Below are 16,771 nucleotides of genomic sequence, written 5' to 3'. Positions count from 1 at the left end.
ATAAGTAAATGATAAGTAATATTCACATTTTTCAGTCTCAGTCAAAGTCACTTAAAAAAAGGGTGGATTCACACATTAGTTTCAATTTAATATTTAAAAACAAGTTCCATCAACTTACATCTTTATCTTTAATGCCATGCAAACACTGCAGATTGCTTTCTCTCCTTGCTCTTTATGAATGCGCACAAGTCTTTCCACAGCAAGGAACAGGGAGCTCCAACGAGTCTGATTGGGTCGAAGAAACTACAACTTGCACTCATGTTCCACTGTGTCATAATCCATGATGGACCTGCTGGTTCTATTCCACAGAGCATGACATTTTGCAAAAGCAGACCGAGACAGTCTCTTGTATGTATCATTGGTAGCTTCTGCAGCAGTGGCATCAACTATTGTTATAAGATTGAGTAGATGACATGCACACTTTTGGTGCCTTGGAAGCTGGTACTCCAGACCTGTGTTGTCATCCAAAACAGCAAACACATCTTGATACTCCACCTCTAACTCCCAGTCTTCTTCTGCATCATCAAGGATAGATCCACCATCCTCCTGCCAACTGGCTGTTTCTTCCCCTTTGTCCTCACCATATAATCGAAAGGCCTTCAAGAAGTTTGAACCACTGTCTGTTGTCGGAAGAAATGGATTTCTTCTAATGCTGCAGTAAGAACATCAGACGTGTGTGAACCTTTAAGAGGTCTACAAGCCAGTGCAGCACAATGCCTTTCTAAAGAGATGTCATCTATCCAGTGACAAGTCACTCCTAAGTAGCTATGCTGTCTGGCAGACCAGCAGTCTGTTGTGGTAGCAACATAGTTCACAGTGCTCAGTTTTTTGATGATTATGCTTTTCATGTTCTTCGCAGTGTCAGTAATGACATGTTTTCCTTGTCATTACTGTACTCTGAGGTTGCAAGGTTTCCATCATAGTCTTGAAGGAAGATGTCTCAACTATAGAAAATGGTTGGTTGGCCTCACATACAAACGTAAGCAGAAGCTTGTCAAACGTTGCTTGTGTTATCCGCCTAGAGCCAGTGAAAGAATCTGTAAGTCTTGCATTCTTCATAGGTGGCTCGGTAGAAGAGGACGACTTTCGTTTTCTGTGGCTGTCCATTAATTCTGTATACATCCTCATTTTGTTGGAGTGAACCCTCTGTTGGCAGAAAAAAATAGACCATGAAATAACATGTGACTAAGCAATTTCTATACAGTTTAAAAAAACAAAAACAAAAAAACAATGTTCCCATATTTTTAACCCTCCTGTCATGTTCCACCCCACCACCACCCACCCATTGACTGAACGACCCACTGAACTGAATTTGGTGGTGAAAACTGTTATGCTAATTTAAGAGCTGTTAAAATAGACCAGTCAACTTTGACTGGGAACACTAAAGTAAGGGGTGGGGGATGAACGCGACTGGAGGGTTAAACTAGCACAAAAAACATTTTTCACCCCCAAATTCAGTTCAGTGGGCCGTTCAGTGAGTGGATTCCAATTCATTTCCTATGGCAGTCACTTTTGTCTGGGAACACCACAGGTGTAACAATGTTGATTAAAACACTCAAAATTCACTGAAAGAGGTGATCATCACTTTTATATGTTCAAGTGCATAGTGTGGAGGATATCATTAGGCAATCAGATGTAAAACACAATATTTATGAGTGCTTTAAGTTGTGAATCGCATAGATTTGACCCGAAGATGACGGGAAGGGAAGAGAAACAAAGTCGTGCCTACATTACAGGTGTTTCCGCTGAAAAAAAATTCCAGATTAAGTTCAAAACAAGAACGTATGCAAGGCTTAGCAGTGCTAGTCAATAGATTCTCCTTCAAAAAAAAAAAGTTTAGCCTTTCCTCTTTGTAAACTTCTTCACCTTATAACTGTACTTCTCTGAAGCAAGAGTCAGGACAAAAAGTCACTTGTGGAGAAAAGAAAAATATCAAAACAGCTTAATTACTAATGTAGTTTCTAGGAGAAAGGGAGTGATTCTGGATATGTGCATTTTTTTTAAATCATCTCATTTTTAATATGTGCAAGGCCTAAGACTGTGATTCTATAACCCACAGGTGTCAAGCTCCAGTCTTCGAGGGCCAGTGTCCTGAAACTATTAAACATGTCCTCACCGCGACACACCGAATAAAATTATTAGGTCATAAGCAAGACTCTATAGTACTTGACTGCATGCTGAGGTGGCAATTCAGCCATTTAATTCATGTGTGTTGGTGTAACAGTGTTTATGTGGTATTATTCCACTTGTCACAAATGTCAGTGTAATGGGGAAACAGCGCCCCCCCCTCTCGGTGTGGCTGGTTAGGTGAGGCTGGCTGCAGTAATCGCAATTGTATCATCTTCAGAAGGAGGTGGCAGGGTGTAGGTTGTATAGGGGTAATAGGAGAGAAGAGGTGGTCATTACCAGGCTTAGACTGGGACATTGTGCATTAAATAAAACACTACAGATGATAGGAGAACATGAGACGGGGCTCTGTGGAGTGTGCCAGGAGGAGGAGGAGACGGTAGAGCATGTGCGGTGCAAGGGTTATGATGTTGTATTGTTTTTTTGGATACAGATTGTAAGCTCACTGTCTGACCCATACTCCGGAACAGTAGGAGGCGGTAATGCTCCTTTACGTTGGTTGCCAACCGCCATTAAACACAAAGAAGAAGAAGAAGAAGAAGAAGAAGGCTGCAGTAATCGCTGCCAGTCTGCCGTAGCCATACGAGAGGTGAGTTGTATTGTTCTGCACACAATATAGCTAAGTAGTACAGACACATAAAACATGTTTGATCAACTGATGGGCACCGAGTGTAATAAGTGCTTAGTGGACACATGTCCAACACCAGTTTTATGTACTTTTCATTTGTTTATTATTGTGTAAAACTGTATGCTAAAGCGGAATGCTAATGGCATGTTCTGCCGTTGTGTGCTGTGCGGAGTTGTGTGTGGCGAGCCCCTTGCACTGATACAACACTGTTGTTTCCATTCAAGTACATCATTTGTTGTTGTTGTTGTTATTTTATTGTACATTAAAAATTGTAATATTGCTGCAGTAATCTTCTTAAAAACACAACACAACGCAGAGTCGAGGAGTCTGTTTGGGCCGAACTGTTGCAGCGGGGTGAAGCAGAAACTGGTTACATTGGACTATGGACACATCAAAAAGTTGCAGTACACCGACTCTTAAGGAATCAAGCTCGACACAGCGGCTGTAAGACTGACATCCACTTAACCACAGCTAAAAAAGAAATTTAGAGCAAACTTACCGCGACATGTTTCCTCAGGTTAGATGTTGAGTTTGTGTACACTGAAATGTTGGGTTTGCTTTGGCTCACACAGAAGACATCGCATTATATAGCTGTCCTTTTGTACTCCTTTAAAGCAAAACATGCTTTGCATATGCGGGCATGGGTCTTTGTCCTGTTCAGTTTTAGCGGAGACGGTTGCTTCTGCCATTTTTTGATGTGTTTCCTCTTTCCGTCTTTGTAAGTTTGAAAGGCTTGGGCTTCTTCTTCTACATTTTTATTGGCGGTTGGCAAACAACTGAAAGGTGCATTACCGCCACCAACTGGTATGGAGTGTGGTCTGGACCCTCGCTCAAGAAAACAAACAAACAAACAAACAAAAAAAACCCTCAAATCCTTCCAAACAGTTCCCCTCTTTTAAAAACTGAAATAAGGCCTGATAACTTTTACTTCCCTAATTCCTTTTGCAATAAATCAATAAGATAAATGTTTGATTTTTATGTTACTGAGGTTTTGGATCAGTTGTCTCCTCTCAACCTGATACTTCTGACAATGCAATATGACATGTTCTATAGTTTCCTCTACCCCACAGTAATCACATTTCCCGGTATTATGTTTCCCTATCATGAATAATGTAGTGTTCAAGCCAGTATGTCCAAATCTCATTCTTGATATGATCACCTCCTCTCTCCTAGTCCGTCCTGTGGTTCTCATTCCTCCCACCCTCCTTTGAATTTTATACAGCCATCGTCCCTTCCTTTCTTCCTCCCACTGTTTTTGCCATCTTTTCCTCATTTCTTGCCTTACAAAACTCTTTATCTCTGCTTGGCCAAAGCTAAAAGCTATGTCAACCACCCCATGTTTGGTGGCCTCCTTTGCAACTCTATCTGCCCTTTCATTTGCCCTTACTGAATTTGAAGCTGCAGAACAGATTCGCTCCACTATCAAAGGACCTTGGATTTCTATCGGACAACCATCCATCTAAAAGTAACAAAGTAAGGACTGAAAATCTGATGAAAAGTAAAAGGCCACAGGGAAAGCTAAAGGCTAGGCCTGAATCTCTGATTTTGGGTGACTCTGCCATAAAGGATGTACAAAGGATGTGCGGTAAGAACACTAAAGTCCTCTGCTTTCCTAAGGATATGATCAATAATCTGAAGGAGAGAATTCTTTAAATTGCAGATGAATATCCAACTGTATGGGCAGAAATCTGTGCCATCAGAAACTGAATTTGAATAAGTTAAATTTGAATCTGAATTGTAACTTGAATAAAAGCTTTTGAAAACTGAATTTGAATTAGTCTAATTTGAAATTGAATTTATGGTTTGAAAATGATCATCACTAAATTGAAATTGAATTTTATATATTGAAAATGAATTCATTTGCTTTGAAACTGCATTTTATCCTTTAAAAATTCAGCTCTCGAATAATTTCAGTTTCACTCTCACCATTCAGTTTCAGTTCTACAATTCAATTTCAGTTCCAAATTCAGTTTTTTGGAACTTACTTCCGGTTCCGGTTCAAGAGTAAACGAGCGCAGATTAAATGAACTACGTTTTACCAGCGGGCCGAAAGTGTTACTGACGGGATTCTACAGCGTCTTGAGCTGAATTAAGACTTCAGAAGTCATTCGTCATGTCGAATGACCAGCGGATAAACTCTCAGGTTGGTAATAAATGTATTACATGTATAAGAACAAGCGTCATGTTAACAATTGATAGCCGTACAATAACTTTTATGCTTATTGTAGCTGTTAGCTAAAAACGCTAATTTAGCCTAGTTTGCCCTGGATTTAGCTTTGACAAACAAATATGATCAACTGTTTCTAGTAGAATTCCAAAGTTGTCATCTTGTACCCTGTCAGAGCCCTGTATGCTTGCAGAGACCCCTACAGTAGGGAAACATGCAAAACAGCGTCCAAACCTTTGTATTTTAGCTTTATTTATGTCTTACACAGCATCCCAACTCTTTAGCTAACTTAATAACTTTAGCTAAAGTGAATAGTTAGTCTAATTCATTAGTGCAGCATTACTGGATCACCTGTTTGAAGTGATATAATATGATATACAACTATCACTGAAGCAGCAAACTTTGTAAATAAACAACACTTCTCATTCTCTAAACGTTTGGCCACAGCTGTAGATTATACTATCAGTGCTTTTTCACTCTTGACAATAATTACATTTCTAAATTCTCTTTGTGTATTTACAGGTAAACAATATCTAATATTTTATCTAAATGACTGCTTTGTCTTTGAAAAGGTGAAGAGCCTGAGGCCGGTGACAGTCCAGTTCTACTCCAAGTACATCCTTACGGTGGCTCACAGGACAAGGCTACATTCCTGTCCTGCCAGAAGAGAAGAGAAACTTCAGAGTCTTCATGCAGTTCAACCACACCTGTCATATTCCATATGACAGGGGTCTCAAACTCCAGTCCTCGAGGGATGCATGCAACTTTTCCATGTGTCCCTGGTGCAACACACCTGAATACAATTAGTAGGTCATTAGCAAGAGTGTAGAACTTGACTGCATGCTGAGGTGGCAACCCCTAACCCTACCTACTCAAGTAAATTTAAGTAAATATATGTATTTGGAAACATATACTTCTAAAATACTTTTATTGCACCATGTTCATTCACTCATGAGCTGCTGTAACGTGAATCAAATGGCTGAATTGCCAACTCAGCATGCATTCAAGTTCTATACTCTTGCTAATGACCTACTAGGTGTGTTGCAACAGGGACACATGGAAAAGTTGCAGGACAGCGGCCCTCGAGGACTGGAGTTTGAGACCCCTGCCGTATGGTGTTCATGCAGTTTTCTACCCCACAGTTACAGCATGTCTGACTGCCTGTACAGCATATGCAAAAATATATGAGTTTAAGCATGTGATGACAAAGGCCTTCCATTATGGTGTTTGTCATCACATGTCACAGACATCTGGATGATCATTTGGAATAAACAAAAAACTTGTTACTTCATCTTTTATCTTTATTATTATTATTATTGTTCTTATTTTACATTTTTCATTGTTAGGCATTAGGTTTATTTATAGTAGTCCTTTCCAACTTCTTTCCCTCTTCCATGTTACTGTGTCAGCATCTGTTTGGGGTTGGGAGTGGAACAGAAAGTAAGGAAATCCAAAGTGCCATTAAAACCAGGAGAGGTTCTTATATTTCAGAAGAAGGGATTAATTCAAAAGAAATGACCTCTATGCCATATTTTATTTAGGAACCCTAGAGAGCACTTTGCAAAATAACACATTCTTATAATTTCACCCTCAGATGAGCCAAGCTACGACTGTCAGGGAAGGTGATGTAGGTACAGAGCATGTGAGAGTGGTTAAGTTGATGTCTCTTGTCTAGATGAAGGCACAAGAGGGATCAATGGCAATGCGTAGAGATTCAGTATCTTCAGTCTTCAGTGGACACTCCATTTCTGGCACAAAACACCTGTAAAAGATGATCGATTTAGGAGGTGACCTGACAACTTCAGCCTGTCAAACATAGCAATGGAGCAGTATGTTTAAAAAAAAAAACTAAGCATGCACTCAGTACCCTAAGAATTATTATGGTAGTTAAACACAGTGATAGTCACATATCATATCACTTCAAACGTAGGTGATCCAGTAATGCTGCACTAATGAATTAGACTAACTATTCACTTTAGCTAAAGTTATTAAGTTAGCTAAAGAGTTGGGATGCTGTGTAAGACATAAATAAAGCTCAAATACAAAGGTTTGGACGCTGTTTTGCATGTTTCCCTACTGTAGGGGTCTCTGCAAGCATACAAGGCTCTGACAGGGTACAAGATGACAACTTTGCATTTCTATTAGAAACAGTCGATCATATTTGTTTGTCAAAGCTAAATCCAGGGCAAACTAGGCTAAATTAGCGTTTTTAGCTAACAGCTACAATAAGCATAAAAGTTATTGTACGGATATCAATTGTTAACATGACGCTTGTTCTTATACACGTAATACATTTATTACCAACCTGAGAGTTTATCCGCTGGTCATTCGACATGACGAATGACTTCTGAAGTCTTAATTCAGCTCAAGACGCTGTAGCTTCCCGTCAGTAACACTTTCGGTCCGCTAGTAAAACGTAGTTCTATTAATCTGCGCTCGTTTACTCTTGAACCGGAACCGGAAGTAAGTTCCAAAAAACTGAATTTTGGAACTGAAATTGAATTGTAGAACTGAAACTGAATGGTGAGAGTGAAACTGAAATTATTCGAGAGCTGAATTTTTAAAGGATAAAATGCAGTTTCAAAGCAAATGAATTCATTTTCAATATATAAAATTCAATTTCAATTTAGTGATGATCATTTTCAAACCATAAATTCAATTTCAAATTAGACTAATTCAAATTCAGTTTTCAAAAGCTTTTATTCAAGTTACAATTCAGATTCAAATTTAACTTATTCAAATTCAGTTTCTGATGGCACAGATTTCTGCCCATACAACTGTGACACACATTGTTCTGCATACAGGGTCAAACGATGTGTCCAAACAACAGTCGGAGGTTCTGAAACGGGACTTTACTGGATTATTAAATACTGTAAACTCTCTGAATGCAGCTGTATTCATCAGTGGACCTGTACCGCCTGTCAGAGGAGGAGACGAGAGATTCAGCAGGTTGTTTGCTTATATCAGCATGTACTGACCACTCAGTGCATTTTATCAACAATTTTAATATTTTTTGGGAACGCAGGCATCTGTTTACAGCAAATGGATTTAATTTTAACAAGTCAGGGGTGAAACTGTTCACCTCCAACTTGTTTTATTTCATACGTCATCCATCTGTGCTTGGTGCCAAGGCTGAGATAAACGAGGAGTTATCTCATAAAGAGGAACAATCAGTACTCCAAGAACAAACAAAGCCCAGCAGAAACCTGGGAGGAGCTCCATCTGCCCCCACCCTGGAAGAGCCTCAGAAAGGAGAGACATCTGAGGCAAGAAGAGGGGTCCCTATTTGCCTCCAACTCTCTCAACAACACCAACGACCAGGACCAGGGACCACGACCTTCCCCTGTCCCCCAAACCCCTGACAGGCCATCACCCTCCTCCCCCTCCTTTTCTACCTCCTCCCCACACCTGAAATTCACTGAGGAGATGATGGAGCGGGTCAATGTTGGGCTCAGATCTACCCCCCGGCCCAATCCCTTTTTGTCCCCCATAAACCCCCCACCAGAGCGGCCAAAGGTTCGCCATCGAGCCCCGCCCTCAACAGAGCAATCGAAGTTACATTGCCCAGCCCCACCCCCACCCCCTTTAATCCCTGCTTACTACCTTCATGCTCTGTCTCCGCAGTCTGATGTGTGATGTGTGGAGGGTCCGGGCTGTGAGGATTATGGCAGTGGTGACTTTTCCCAGGAGAAGCTGGGACCCTGTTTACTAGAAGGTTTTAAAATTTCTGTATTTTTAGGTGACAGAAGGAGACGTGTGGCCTGGTCAAAACACAGAGAGCTGCACTCTAAAAGACCTTTAAATATAGTAAACATACCTTGTGTGCCACAGACTGCTCCCAAACACGAGGAGGCAAATAATACCTCTAAAACACTTAAGTTGGCTTTATTAAACGTTAGATCTTTAGCTGGGAAAACATTTTTAATTAATGAGTTAATCACTGAGCACAGCCTGGATTTTATGTTTTTAACTGAAACTTGGTTGGACCAAAGTAACAGTGGAGCTGTTCTCATCGAGACGACCCCTCCTAACTACAGTTTTATCAGTGAGGCCAGGGTGAGCAGGAGAGGAGGGGGGGTTGCTGTCTTATTTAATGAATCATTTCAATGTAAGCAGCTATCTCCTGGAAGTTTTCAGTCTTTTGAATATGTGGCTTTACAGCTGAAGGCCCCATCCAAAGTTGTGTTTCTTAATGTTTACAGGCCTCCCAAATACTGCACAGACTTTTTTAATGACCTCAGTGAACTGCTGTCTGTGATCTGTGTTGATTTTGACTGTGTAATTATTGTTGGGGATTTTAACATCCACGTGGACAACCCTCAGGACAAAGGGAGTAAAGACCTGAGTAACACTCTGGGCAACTCTGGGCTGACTCAGCATGTAACAGAGGCCACACATAATAGAGGACACACTCTTGACCTACTGATCTCCAAAGGCCAGCATTTCAAAGGTTAGGTAAAGGTTATCTCTGGAAGGAAAAAGTCTCCATGGAGAAACTCCACACTGGTGAAAAATGAAAAAAGAGAGTGTAGGAAAGCTGAGCGCAGATGGAGAAAAACAAACCTCCAGGTTCATTATGACATCTATAAAGAGAAACTTCACAATTATAATTTACAACTGAGGAGTGCAAGGAGGTCCTACTTCTCTCACATCATCACCAAAAACAGTCATAATGCTCGGGTCTTATTTTCTACAGTTGACAGGCTAACAAACCCTCCTGTGTCAGTGGCAGCTGAACTTCATTCGACCATGGCCTGCAATGACTTTGCCAAATTCTTCACAGAAAAAATCCAAAAGATTAGACAAGCAATTGGTACATCAACAGCAGATCCAGGATATGTACTGTGTCCACCAAAAAACTGTTTAAACACCATGAAACAGTTTCACCCTATTAACAGCAAAGACCTGGAGGACATCTTAGGTCAACTGAACTCCTCCTCTTGCTGTTTAGATGTCCTGCCAACAAGTTTTTTCAAAAAGGTCTCAAAGACTTTGGAGTCAGACCTGTTACAGATCGTCAACTTTTCTTTAATGTCAGGTGTGTTTCCAGAACCACTAAAAACTGCTGTAATTAAACCTATACTGAAAAAGGACAATCTTGACAAGACACAAATGAATAACTACAGGCCGATCTCAAATCTCCCATTTTTAAGTAAGATCATTGAAAAAGCAGTTTCTCAACAGCTCAATTACTTCTTAACACAGAATAACTGCTATGATGCCTTCCAATCAGGTTTTAGACAGAACCACAGCACTGAAACCGCTCTGACCAAAGTGTTTAATGACATATGTCTGAATACAGACAGTGGAAAAATGTCAGTCTTAGTTTTACTGGATCTCAGTGCAGCATTTGATACAGTTGACCACAACATATTACTCAAACGACTGGAGAACTGGGCAGGTCTTTCAGGAACTGTACTAAACTGGTTCAAAACATACTTAGAAAACAGGAAATACTTTGTATCAATAGGTAACTTCACATCTGAGCAGACAAGTATCACATGTGGAGTTCCCCAAGGTTCCATCTTGGGACCCCTTCTGTTTAACATTTATATGCTCCCACTGGCACAGATTATAAAGAACAACAAAATAAACTATCACAGCTATGCAGATGACACACAAATATATATCACAATGTCACCAGGAGACCGAGGCCCTGTACAGGCTCTTGGTAAATGCATTGAGGAAATTAATGACTGGTTGTGCCACAATTTTCTCCAGCTAAACAAAAATCAAACTGAAGTAATAGTCTTTGGAGCCAAAGAAAAACGATTACAGGTCACCAGAGAACTTCAATCTGTACACCTAAAAACCACAAACCAGGCGAGAAATTTGGGTGTAGTGATGGACGTAGACCTAAACTTAGAAAAACACATTAAGACAATAACAAAGTCAGCTTACTATCACCTCAAGAATATATCAAGGATAAAAGATCTGATGTCTCAACAGGACCTGGTAAAGCTAGTCCATGCATTCATCTTTAGTAGGCTTGATTACTGTAACAGCATCTTTACAGGTCTACCTAAAAAATCAGTCAGACAACTACAGCTCATTCAGAACTCTGCTGCTCGAGTCCTCACTAAGACCAAAAAAGTGGACCACATCAGTCCAGCTCTGAGGTCTTTACACTGGCTGCCTGTCCGTCAGAGGATAGACTTTAAAGTTCTGATGCTGGTCTATAAAGCTCTGAATGGTTTAGGACCAAAATACATCAGTGACCTCCTGACCCAGTATGAACCTTCCAGATCCCTCAGGTCATCTGGATCCGGTTTTTTATCAGTTCCCAGAGTCAGAACCAGACACGGAGAAGCTGCATTCAGCTTTTATGCTCCTTATATCTGGAACAAACTCCCAGAAAGCCTCAGATCAGCTGAAACACTCAGTTTATTTAAATCCAGGTTGAAGACTCACCTGTTCTCAGCTGCATTTGAATAAAGCACCAAATCTGCACTTAAGCTTAAATTTCAAAACTTACATTTTAACTACTGATTTTATCTCCTTTCTTCTTTTTATTTGTTTTTTAATGTCTCTGTAAAGCACTTTGAATCACCTTGCTGTTGAATTGTGCTATATAAATAAACTTGCCTTGCCTTTCTCCATAGTGCGCCGGAATCCATAAAAAAACAACTGTAAGTCCCATCATGTGTATTTCGAAAACTGTTTGCTGAACTTCTGCTAAAACATCTGCTCTACCTTCTGAATGACTATGCTGTAGACTGACCAATGATGAACTTGAATCTGAACAAATGACTGCATGTAATGGCCTCATGTCTTCTACCCACTGAACAGCTAATAGTATTGCGAGCATTTCTTCAGTGTATACGGAAAGTCCATGAGTAATCCTTTTCCCTATTTCCACCGTAAACTCCGGGACCACTACTGCTACACCAGTTTGACCGGCTGTGTTCATATATTTGAACATGATTATAATATTGGTCAATGTAAGCCTGTACTGTATGAGAGTTTAAAATAAATGCCTTATCCTTATTCTTCTTGTCCAACAATGTTAAGTCTACTGTGGCATCAGGAAGTATCCATGGAGGTATTGCTGGTAATGGTACTCTTTGACTAATGTTTAACTGATCCAGTTTAAATTCTGTTGCTCGTCTTCCCACAATCCATCCAAAGCTCTTTGTTTCCCTCGAAAGGCTTGGGCTGCTCAGCCCGCCATTTTATATCTGGTCATGTGACTACATGGCTACGTCTGACTGGTGAAAGAGTTACCGGTAGCTCCAGTGGCAGCATGATCCATTATTAGTAGTATTAAATCAAATCAAATCAAATCAAATCAAATCACTTTTAATGTATTTCACACATTATCCAATGTGTGAAATTATTATTATTATTATTTTTTTAAGTTTTGAAATTTCCTCTCACCATAGTCCCATCCAGTGGCTGATGCCCCCACCCACTGGTGCGTTGGTGGTTCTCTGTGTCTGGGGCTGGGTGCTCGTACAGGGGTGGTATGCACTGGCTCACCCCTGGTAGCTGCTTGGCGGGGTCTGCCCCCCCCCCGGAGTGTGGAGGTCCCTCGGATCTCGGGTCTTTGGGTCCGGGGTTCGGTCTGCTCTGCAATGTTCCCTCTAATTTTTCATGTGTCTGAGCGAACACACAAACTCCCTGAGCGGTCCCTTGGACCACTGTGAGCAACAGCAGACGTGTGCACTGTGGTCACGCCAACATCGAATCCATCCAAGTTACATGGTTTATTAAAATAATCAAATTACAGCATTTACATTTATGTTAGACCACTTTTAATTAACTGCTTTAGCCCACTTACAATGAAAATCAAAAGAAATCTTGTTCATGACCTGTGTAGTATGTTAACACTATTGGAAGGAAAAATAACCTGAACTCCAATTTTGAAAACACAACTTTTTTTTTCATATAAAGCTCTGACTTGTATTATGAGTGTGAGTCTGTGGTCTGGGAGAGAGTCCTGTAACTCTGTCTGTAAAATACAGTAAATAATGACCAATGTTGGGCAATTAATTATATAGTTACTTCTTCAAAAAAGTAACTGAGTTTTGCAAACAACAAAGTGTTTTGCAGCTGTTTACCTAAAAATGCAGCCAAGGCGTTTTTTAAATAAACATTTCAAACTATTTACAGAACAATCAGCTGTTCTGCATCAAATTTGATGGTCGATGTGGAAAAAATAACTGAGTTGTTTGGTGGTCGCTGACACGGAGCTAATACCGAGGGCAGCTATCCACCGGTGTGTGTCAGACAGAGCATGCAGGGAACGAGGCGGCGAGGCGACCGCCGATCAACCGGTGGTAGATCGTGGATCAGGGAAACCGAAGGCAGGAGAAGCAGGCGGCTGCCGGTCAGAGCGTGAGGTGAACTGAATTTCAGGTAAGAAGTTATGAACTGCACTCTATTTGGGTCAGATATAAACCGAGTTTAGGTGTAGTTTGGTGGAAACCAGGAGATGACCTTACCGAATCATCAGAGCTGAACTGGTGATGGAGAAACAGGTTTACCTTTTTTTTAGGTGACATGAATGAGTTGAAGGGAAGTTATGAACTGTTTCTGAGAGAAATAAACACCAAGCTCCTTTTTTATTTAGCTGACAGCTGGTAACTGTGCAGGGGCGGATCTAGCAAAGCTTTTGCCAGGGGGCCAGGTAGGGCATCTTACAACCAAAGTTTGTATAATAATACACAAGATTGGCTGTAGACCATTGTTAATCATTCAGAACACTGTGTAAAAATAACAAAAAACAAAAAGTGAATGCAAAAGTGCATAAATATTTATTTTACGTGATTGATGTGTGTGGCGGGGCGTGGTCTGCAGTGCCGCTGCAGGGGAGGTGGACCCACCTGAGCGGCATCTGCAATCACGCCTCTCTGGCGTAGTCTGTGCTCTCTCGGCTGTTTTTTGGGTGTGTGTCAGGCTGTGAGTTGAAAAGCTACAGCCGGCTGTGTGGGTACACCAACCATGTGTGAAAAGTGGTCCATAACGTAATGCTTCAAAGCGTGTTCATGCAAACATTGTCGGGTCTGCCGTGGTACAATGGGACTTCTGCTCATGAAACTATGTGCACAGCGTCTGCAAATCGGGGCTGTACAAAGTCACTTCATCTTTACCCAAAATTGTAAGCTGTCATCTGTGAGGTGCGAGCGGTGTTTGTTTTTACCATAGTTCATGGTGGAGAATGGCTGCTCTGCTGAGTTTTGCTCTCTGTAGCTGTATGAATGGCAAACTACACTGTTTACCAGCGGCATAGGCACACTTAAAATTTCTTCTGAAATTTTCGCTTTCTAGTTTTATTCTTATTATTTTCTTATCTTTTATTTTACTTTCCTTTTAAACTTTATCTGATTATTTTATTGTACAGTACTTTGGTCAACAGTTGTTGTTTGCTATATAAATAAAATTGATTGATTGATATTATGAATTTTCCAGTACTGTCCTGACCATTTTTTACTTTGTGTGGAACATTTGTGAGCTGCATCTCAAAACATTACATGTACAGTGGCTTGCAAAAGTATTCGGCCCCCTTGAACTTTCCCACATTTTGTCACATTACAGCCACAAACATGAATCAATGTTATTGGAATTCCACGTGAAAGACCAATACAAAGTGGTGTACACGTGAGAAGTGGAACAAAAATCATACATGATTCCAAACATTTTTTACAAATAAATAACTGCAAAGTGGGGTGTGCGTAATTATTCAGCCCCCTTTGGTCTGAGTGCAGTCAGTTGCCCATAGACGTTGCCTGATGAGTGCTAATGACTAAATAGAGTGCACCTGTGTGTAATCTAATGTCAGTACAAATACAGCTGCTCTGTGACAGCCTCAGAGGTTGTCTAAGAGAATATTGGGAGCAACAACACCATGAAGTCCAAAGAACACACCAGACAGGTCAGGGATAAAGTTATTGAGAAATTTAAAGCAGGCTTAGACTACAAAAAGATTTCCCAAGCCTTGAACATCCCACGGAGCACTGTTCAAGCCATCATTCAGAAATGGAAGGAGTATGGCACAACTGTAAACCTACCAAGACAAGGCCGTCCACCTAAACTCACAGGCTGAACAAGGAGAGCGCTGATCAGAAATGCAGCCAAGAGGCCCATGGTGACTCTGGACGAGCTGCAGAGATCTACAGCTCAGGTGGGGGAATCTGTCCATAGGACAACTATTAGTCATGCACTGCACAAAGTTGGCCTTTATGGAAGAGTGGCAAGAAGAAAGCCATTGTTAACAGAAAACCATAAAAAGTCCCGTTTGCAGTTTGCCACAAGCCATGTGGGGGACACAGCAAACACGTGGAAGAAGGTGCTCTGGTCAGATGAGACCAAAATGTCGCTATGTGTGGCGGAAAACTAACCCTGCACATCACTCTGAACACACCATCCCCACTGTCAAATATGGTGGTGGCAGCATCATGCTCTGGGGGTGCTTCTCTTCAGCAGGGACAGGGAAGCTGGTCAGAGTTGATGGGAAGATGGATGGAGCCAAATACAGGGCAATCTTGGAAGAAAACCTCTTGGAGTCTGCAAAAGACTTGAGACTGGGGCGGAGGTTCACCTTCCAGCAGGACAACGACCCTAAACATAAAGCCAGGGCAGCAATGGAATGGTTTAAAACAAAACCTATCCATGTGTTAGAATGGCCCAGTCAAAGTCCAGATCTAAATCCAATCCAGAATCTGTGGCAAGATCTCAACACTGCTGTTCACAAACGCTGTCCATCTAATCTGACTGAGCTGGAGCTGTTTTGCAAAGAAGAATGGGCAAAGATTTCAGTCTGTAGATGTGCAAAGCTGGTAGAGACATACCCTAAAAGACTGGCAGCTGTAATTGCAGCAAAAGGTGGTTCTACAAAGTATTGACTCAGGGGACTGAATAATTACGCACACCCCACTTTGCAGTTATTTATTTGTAAAAAATGTTTGGAATCATGTATGATTTTCGTTCCACTTCTCACGTGTACACCACTTTGTATTGGTCTTTCACCTGGAATTCCAATAACATTGATTCTTGTTTGTGGCTTTAATGTGACAAAATGTGGGAAAGTTCAAGGGGGCCGAATACTTTTGCAAGCCACTGTATATGTATACACATATGTGAGTGAAACTATATACATGGTGTATGTGTAAGAAACATTGAAACAGAAACATTGTGGGTCTGTATACAAGGGCAATTACAAAATATAATAAATAAATAAATAAGGGTGGAGGGGCTATGGTCATTTAGGGTGGAGATGGTAATTCTACTGAGACCAAAATATTGCACAAGACCGAAAATATATTGCACATACCAAAGATATTGCACATGAGACAAAAAAAATATTGCACAGAACATGGAAAAACTGAGATATTGCACATAGATGATCAACAGCAGTGTGAGAGTGGATGTGTTGGAGAAGTCTGTACACACTCTTAGTTTGCATTAAGAGTTCTGACAGCCCACGGGAAGAAGATAAGATAAGATAAGATGACCTTTATTAGTCCCACACGTGGGAAATTTGCTGTTCTTTGGCCTGTTGGTTTTGCACCTGATGGATCTGGATCTTTATCCAGAGGGCAGGATGTTGAAGAGGTGGTGGTTAGGATGAAGGTGGTGCTTTATAATTACCCTGGCTCTGGAGAGACATCTTGAGCTGGCAATTAAGTCCAGGGAAGGGAGTGGACAGCCTCTGCAGTTCTGATGACCCTCTGTAGTCTCTTCTTGTCAGCTGTTGTGCAACCAGCATACCACACAGGAACAGTGATGGGAATAACGGCGTTACAAGTAACGGCGTTACTAACGGCGTTACTTTTTTCAGTAACGAGTAATCTAACTAATTACTATTCCTATCGTTACAACGCCGTTACAGTTACTAACAAGGAAACGTG

The 16,771-nt window shown here is 41.0% G+C and overlaps 1 long non-coding RNA gene across 1 annotated transcript; it reads left to right on the top strand.

Annotated features, from left to right (window-relative positions):
- Positions 1-4,789: 4,789 nt before the first annotated feature.
- On the top strand, positions 4,790-6,213 carry LOC134637116 (uncharacterized). Its single transcript, XR_010095072.1, has 2 exons — positions 4,790-4,898; positions 5,495-6,213. It is a non-coding gene; the product is annotated as an uncharacterized LOC134637116 (long non-coding RNA).
- Positions 6,214-16,771: the final 10,558 nt, after the last annotated feature.

Source organism: Pelmatolapia mariae, linkage group LG10_11, assembly GCF_036321145.2.
Source record: "Pelmatolapia mariae isolate MD_Pm_ZW linkage group LG10_11, Pm_UMD_F_2, whole genome shotgun sequence".
Taxonomy (NCBI): domain Eukaryota; kingdom Metazoa; phylum Chordata; class Actinopteri; order Cichliformes; family Cichlidae; genus Pelmatolapia; species Pelmatolapia mariae.
This window is presented reverse-complemented; position numbering and strand designations above follow the sequence as displayed.